The sequence below is a fragment of the Ovis canadensis genome, chromosome 3 (genome assembly GCF_042477335.2).
Source record: "Ovis canadensis isolate MfBH-ARS-UI-01 breed Bighorn chromosome 3, ARS-UI_OviCan_v2, whole genome shotgun sequence".
Classification (NCBI taxonomy): Eukaryota; Metazoa; Chordata; class Mammalia; order Artiodactyla; family Bovidae; genus Ovis; species Ovis canadensis.
The window spans coordinates 223925943-223933431 of NC_091247.1; the positions used below are offsets into that span (position 1 = coordinate 223925943).

At 46.6% G+C, this 7489-nt stretch overlaps 1 non-coding gene across 1 annotated transcript; it reads right to left on the reverse strand.

The window, feature by feature from the left end:
- Positions 1–4744: 4744 nt before the first annotated feature.
- On the reverse strand, positions 4745–4851 carry LOC138438404 (U6 spliceosomal RNA). The gene has a single exon (XR_011256342.1). It is a non-coding gene; the product is annotated as a U6 spliceosomal RNA (small nuclear RNA).
- Positions 4852–7489: the final 2638 nt, after the last annotated feature.

Consider the following 7489-nt stretch of genomic DNA (forward strand, 5'->3'; position numbering starts at 1 on the left):
TGATGCGAAGAGCCAACTCATTGGAAAAGACCCCAATGCTGGGAAGGATTGAGGGCCGGAGGAGAAGGGAGTGACAGAGGATGCGATGGTTGGATGGCATCAGCAACTCAATGGACATGAGTTTGGGTAAACTCCGGGAGTTGGTGATGGACAGGGGAGCCTGGCGTGCTGCAGTCCATGGGGTCACTGTCAAACACAACTGAGCAACTGAACAATAACAACAACCCAGGTAACAACCTACTTCTGTATGGATCACAGAGTATCACTGACACCCCCAGAAACCCTGCCCAGTCACCACCAGTCGCCAGGGCTACCGTCCTCCCCACACCATAGATTCATTTTGCCAGGTACAATTAAAAGCAAGTCACCCCACCAGCCCAAACAACTGTTTCCATGTTTGTACTTTTCCTTTCAGTCTTTTCAAGACCTAAACAAGCGGGGCAGATTGCCAGAAGGTCCTGTCAACCCATGTGTGTTTCCACCGCCTGCCAGTTCACGTTGTGTGGAGTCTAATGGCAAATAATGGTTAACACTCTTCTCCTCTCCGCGGCCTATCACAACGTTCAAGGGAAAATGCCATTACAGACATTTCTAGACAAACCACACAGGAGCAAAGTAAACACGTGGATGAATGGTCTGGAATGCACTCTCATCAGATAATGGAAAAATCCAGGCTGTCTTCTGGTGCCCTGCACTAACATCGCCCGGGGCGTGTGTCCGAGTCCCCTGGGTGGTGGTCTCCCTGCCTCTGGCCGGTGGCCTCAGCGGGGAGCATATGTTTGGGCGCATTTGTGGAATCCGCAGGATTAGCTGACTTCCTGCGCGCCCAGGGTTCGCCCGCCAGGACGCAGGCAAGATGCGCAGGGTCTCCGGCTGGAAGACGCGTGTAGCCTCCCCGGACGTCCACTCTGCTTCCCTGTGTGCAGCGTCTGCGGTGTCGGAAGACCTCAGTGGATTCAAGGAAAGTTTGCCCAGCAAGCCTACAAAGCGCCGCCCTGGGCTTGAATGGAATGGCTTGGGGGAGGGGGTAAGGGGGAGTGTTTCTGAGCCTCTGCCTGCGCCACATCCCCACCCCCACCCCTGGCAGCCGCCCTGCGGATCGCACTGGCTGGCTTGTGCCATCAGTGATTTATGGGCCTCGGGGCCCAGCTGTTGGCCGTGCACGCGGCAGCTGCTCAAGGTTAAGGGGGCCTTACTGAGGGACTCGCGTCACAGGATGGCCTCAGTGCAGTTGTTCCCTCCCGGGGTCAAGGTGGTGATCATGTTGCGGGTCTGGGAGCCAACACCAGAGGAGAGGCGACAGTCCCCCTACCCTGCAGGCAGGCACACATCCACCCCTCACCCCGCTCCAGCTAAGGCCCAGCCTCTCCCTTGGTCTCAGTCTTCTCCGTGGCCCACTGATGCCAGGCTAGCAGAGCTGAGTGGTTGTCTAAGAGGAGGGAGTCCACTCCTTCAGGAACATCGTTAGTGGGAGTTGCTCCCGGTTGACCCTGACTGTCACCCAGCCTGGGCCTGCCTCAGGGCAGGCGCTGAGAGCAGAAGGGAACAACCAGCTCTTCGTGAAGCCCGTACCGTGCCTGGGCCCCTTGCCAAATGCTTTCCTTGCATTTTCTCATCTATCTCCTGCAACAAGCCAGTGAGGTGGTTTTGACTCAGATGTCCCTGAACCTCCTGAAAACTGAGGTTCAGAGAAGTGAAGGAAATGGGCCAAGATCACACAGCTAGCTGCCTGTATCTGGAGCCAGAGCTTTTAACAACTAAGTGCTATGTGTCAGGCGGTCTGCAGAGGGTACAGTATTTCATCTCATCAACCCTAAAAGGCCAGCAGTACTAGCCCCATAAAATTAAAAGACGCCTGCTCCTTGGAAGGAAAGCTATGACAAACCTAGACAGTGTATTAAAAGGCAGTTTGACAACACATGTCTGTCTAGTCTAAGCTCTGGTTTTTCCAGGAGTCGTGTACAGTGGTGAGAGTTGGTCCGTAAAGAAGGCTGAGCGCCAAAGAATTGATGCTTTCGAACTGTGGTGCTGGAGAAGACTCTTGAGAGTCCCTTAGACAGCAAAGAGATCAAACCAGTCAATCCTAAAGGAAATCAACTTTGAATATACATTGGAATGACTGATGCTGAAGCTGAAGCTCCAATACTTTGGCCACTTGATGCGAAGAGCCGACTCACTGGAAAAGATGCTGGGAAAGATTGAGGGGAGAAGAGGGAGACTGAGGATGAGACGGTTAGATAGTATCACTGACTCAATGCACATGAATTTGAGCAAACTCCAGGAGATAGTGGAGGACAGAGTTGCCTGGAGTGCTACAGTCCATGGGGTCACAAAGAGTTGAACATGATTTAGCAACTGAAAACAACAACTAGCCCCATCTGGGAGCTGACGAAGAAGGTCTGCTCTTTCTAAGGTCACGTAGGCAGTGAGCAGCCAGGCTGAAACTGCCCTAGTGCCCTTTTTCCTACCCCTCCACCTAACTCCGTCCTCTGCTGCTTCAGGGGGGTTTCAGCAGGGCCCACCATGGACTTTTTGCCAAAGAGGGCAGACAGTCTGGGATTAGCCCTACATCCCGCTTGCACTTTCCTGCCCACTCGGCTGCCTGGGACATACTCGGCCCTTGCCCCTTCACAAAACACTCCTCTCCCTTGGCCCCCATCACATGGGTATCTCCCACCCCATTGTCTGCTCCTATTTGGCCTTCTTTCCTGAACACCCCTCCTCTCCTCTTTTCCAGCGAGGAAAGTTCCCAGGACTTGATCCCAAATCTTCTTACCCGCCTACTCATCTCTCCAGTCAGATCTCTCCCGTCCCCATCTGTGGCCCAGTAACTTTCAATTTATTTCTCCTGCTCCAGCCTCTCCACTCAGGAGTCATGCCTGATTGCTTCCTTGCATTTTTTGAACTGTATTGAGATATAATTCACACACCATACCATTCGTTCACTTAGAGTGTACAATTCTATGAATTTCAATATATCCATGGAATCATGCAACCATCACCATATAGTCAATTTTAGAATATTTTTATCACCCCCTAGAAACCCCATACCCATTAACAGTCGCTCCCCACTTCCCCTCAACTTCAACAGGCCCTAGAAACTAATCTTATTTCTGTCTCTATGAATTTGCTTATTTCTGCACATTTCATAAAATGGGATCACTCATACAGGGAATTCCTTGGATGTCCAGTGTCTAGAATGCCACGCTTTCATTGCCAGGGATTGGGTTCAATCCCTGGTTGGGGAACTAAAATCCTACAAGCCAGTGGGGCAGCCCAAAAAAAAAAAAAAGGGATCATACAATATGTGACCTTCTGGGACTATAATGGTAATGTTTTATGCTTTCAAGTTTTATCCATGTTGTAGTATGCATCAGTACCTCCTTTTTAATAGCCAAGTAATATCTCACTGTGCGGGTATACTGTATTTTCTCTGTCCGTTCATCCAGTGATGGACATTCATGTTGTTTCCACTATGTTTAACTTTTTGAGGAACCGCTTAACTGTTTGCCACAGAACCGCATTATTTCACATTTCTACCAGCAGTGTATGAGGATTCCAAGCCCTCCACATCCTCACCAACACATGCCATTGTCTATCTTTGACTATAGCCAACCTAGTGGAAGGACTATTCATTGGACTGACTGATGTATCCCTATGAAGGACAGGGAACCCAGGTGTGCTGCAGTTCATGGCATCACGAAGAGTGGGACACGACTTAGTGACTGAACAACAGCAAGCCTAGTGGATGGGAAGTAGTATCTTGTTATGGTTTTGATTCGCATTTCCCTGATGGCTGCTGCCGCTGCTGCTAAGTCGCTTCGGTCGTGTCCGACTCTGTGCGACCCCATAGAAGGCAGCCCACCAGGCTCCCCCGTCCCTGGGACTCTCCAGGCAAGAACACTGGAGTGGGTTGCCATTTCCTTCTCCAATGCATGAAAGTGAAAAGTGAAAGTGAAGGTGCTCAGTCGTGTCCGACTCTGTGCAACCCCTTAGACAGGCCCACCAGGCTCCCCCGTCCTAGGGACTCTCTAGGCAAGAATACTGGAGTGGGTTGCCATTTTGATATTGAAAATGTTCTCATGTATTTATTGTTGATTTATCCATCTTCTTTAGAGAAATATATTTTCAAACACTTTGCTCACTTTTAAACTTATTTGTCCTTTTATTATTGAATTGTAAATGCTCTTTACATATTCTGGATGAGAGTATCTTTTCACTTTCTTGATAGCTTTCCATAATGGCTGCACCAATTTATATCCCCACTAATGATGTAGGGGGCTTCCCTTTTCTCCACACCCTCTCCAGCTTATATGTAGATTTTTTAAAATAATGACCATTCAGACCAATTTCACTCTGGCACCTTATTGTAGTTTTGATTTGCAGTTCTCTAATAATTAAAAATATGTGGGCTTCCCTGATGGCTCAGTGGTAAACAATCCACCTACCAATGCCGAAGACACGAGTGCCATCCCTGATCCAGGGAGCTCCCACATGTTCGGAGCTACTAAGCCTGTGGGCCACAAGTATTGAACCTGTGCTCTAGAGTCCAGGAGCTGAAACTACTGAGCCCTCTAGCTGAAGATACTGAAGCCTGAGTGTCCTAGAGACCGTGGTTCACAGCTAGAGGATCCACCGCATTGAGAAGCCTCACACTGCGACTGGAGAGCGGTACTTGCTCCCCGCAACTAGAGAAAAGCCCGAGCAGCAACAGAGACCCAGAACAGCCAAAGATAAATCCATAAATAATTTGGAATGCTTCACGAACGTGTGTGTCATCCTTGCACTGAGGCCATGCAAATGTTCTCTGTATCATTCCAATTTTAGTATATGTGTCGCTAAAGTGGGCACCTGGATGAACTTTTTTCCTTGCCTGATTACCCTGTCTAGAACCTCCAAAACAGTGTTAAATAGAAGTGATGACAGTGGACATTCTTGTCTTGTTCTTGATCTTAGGGGTATATCATGCAGTTCCGTTCAGTCGCGACCCCATGGACTGCAGCACACCAGGCCTCCCTGTCCATCACCAACTCCCGGAGCTTGCTCAAACTCATGTCCATCAAGTCGGTGATGCCATCCAACCATCTCATCCTCTGTCATCCCCTTCTCCCACCTTCAATCTTTCCCAGCATCAGGGTCTTTTCCAATGAGTCGGCTCTTTGCATCAGGTGGCCAAAGGATTGGAGCTTCAGCTTCAGCATCAGTCCTTCCAATGAACATTCAGGACTGATCTCCTTTAGGATGGACTGGTTTGATCTCCTGGCAGTCCAAGGGACTCTCAAGAGTATTCTCCAACACCAGTTCAAAATCATCAATTCTTTGGTGCTCAGCTTTCTTTATGGTCCAACTCTCACATCCATACTGGAAAAACCATAGCTTTGACTAGACAGACCTTTGTCAGCAAAGTAATGTCTCTGCTTTTGAATACGCTGTCTAGGTTGATCATAGCTTTTCTTCCAAGGAAAGAAAAGCTTTTTTTCCATCTTTTAATTTCATGGCTGTAGTCACCATCTGCAGTGATCGAACAGTATATCATTCAGTCTTTCACAATTAAGTTTGTTGTTAATTATGATGGGATTTTCATAGATTATCTTTGTTAGGTTGTGAGAGTTACCGTCCATTCTTAGTTTGTTGAGTATTTTTATTATTAAACTATTCTGTCAGATGCTTTTAGATGATCATATGGTTTTTGTCATTTATTTTATCCATGTGCCATATTACATTAATTAATTTTCAAATCCCCAAGACCATCTTCAAGGTCCAGATTCACAAAGAAGACTCACAGGATTCAGTATGTAGTCATACGCACAGCTAAGTTTTATTATAGTGGAAGGATACAGCACAAAATCAGCAAAGAGAAACAGCACATGGGGCAAAGTCCAGAGGAAACCAACACAAGCTTTCAGAGTGCTCTTCAACTGGAAACATACCTAACACCTCCAACAAGTCCTGACAATGCGTGAGATGTTGTTTACCACAGAAACTCATTTGAAATTCAGTGTCCATGGTTTTTAATAAAGACCAGTCATTTAGGCATCCTTTGCCTAGCATGGCCCAAAATTCCAGACTCTTAGAAGGAAAGGAGGTATTTAGTTAGCATAAACCACATTATTTGTATACATAGTATAGGCACAGTGAACTGCACTTACTAGTTCTGAAATTCCCGTTTCCAGATGCCAGCCAAGGGCCCACCTTGCAAACCAGCATTTCTAAGGATAGCAGTCTTAAATTCCATGTGTTTACTCCTTTCTGCACAAGATATTAAGCCAACCTTGTATTCCTGGAATAAATCCCACTTGATCATGGTGTATAATCCTTGTTACATAATATTTTTATTTGTATCTACTTATTTATTGAAATATAGTTGATTTACAATATTATGCTAATTTCTGCTGTACAGAAAGTGATTCAGTTATACACATATGTTCATTCTTTCCTTTTTATATACTTTTGGGTTCATTTTGCTAGTATTTTGTTTAGGATTTTTGTGTCTAGATTTGTGAGGGTTATTGATCTGTAGGCTTCTTTTCTTGTGATGTCTTTGTCTAGTTTTGATATCAGAGTAACACTGCCCTCATGAAATGATGGGGAAGTTTTCTCTCCTGTTTTTGGAAGAGTTGGCCCTTCTAATCGTTGGAAGATTGATGTGTTCATTTCCTTTTGCTGCTGTAACATGTTATGACAAACTTAGTGGCTTAAATTGACAATGTATTCTTCTACAATTCTGGAGATCGAACATCCAAAAATCAAAAAGTGAGGGACTTCCTTGGCAATCCAATGGTTAAGACTTCCTACCTCCAACGTCATGGGTTTGATCCCTGGTCACAGAACTAAGATCCCACATGCTGCAAGGCACAGCCAAAAAATAATAAAATTTTTTTAAAAGGTCCAAAAATTGAGGTGTAATCGGACTGCTTCCTTCTGGAGGCTCCAGGAAAGAATCTTTTTTTGTTGTTGTTTCACAGAAATGTTCACACATTACTTTCCTTTTATTTTGTTTATTTATTTTTGGCTTTGCTGAGGCTTTGTTGCTGCGTTGGAGCTTTCTTTAGCTGTAGCAAGTGGGGGCTCTCTTCGCTGAGGTGCACGGGCTTCTCACCGCAGCGGCTTCTCTTGTTGCAGATCATGGGCTCTACATGCCCGGGTTTCAGGAGCTGCAGCACGTGGGCTCAGTAGTTGTGGTACATGGGCTTAGTTCCTCTGCAGCACGTGGGATCTTCCCGGATCAGGGATCAAACCCATGTCCCCTGCATTGGCAGGTGAATTCTTATCCACTGCACCACCAGGGAAGCCCTCCAGGAGAGAGTCTTTCTGCTTCTTGCCTTTTCCAGCTTCCAGAAGCTGCTCATGGCTCTTTTCTCCATCATCACAGCCAGTTGAGTAGTAGCTTCTTTTCCAAACTCTTCTTCCCTCTGCTTCCTTCTTGACGTGACATCCTAACCCTGACTCTTCCATCATCCCTCTTATAAGGACCTTTCTAATTACATTG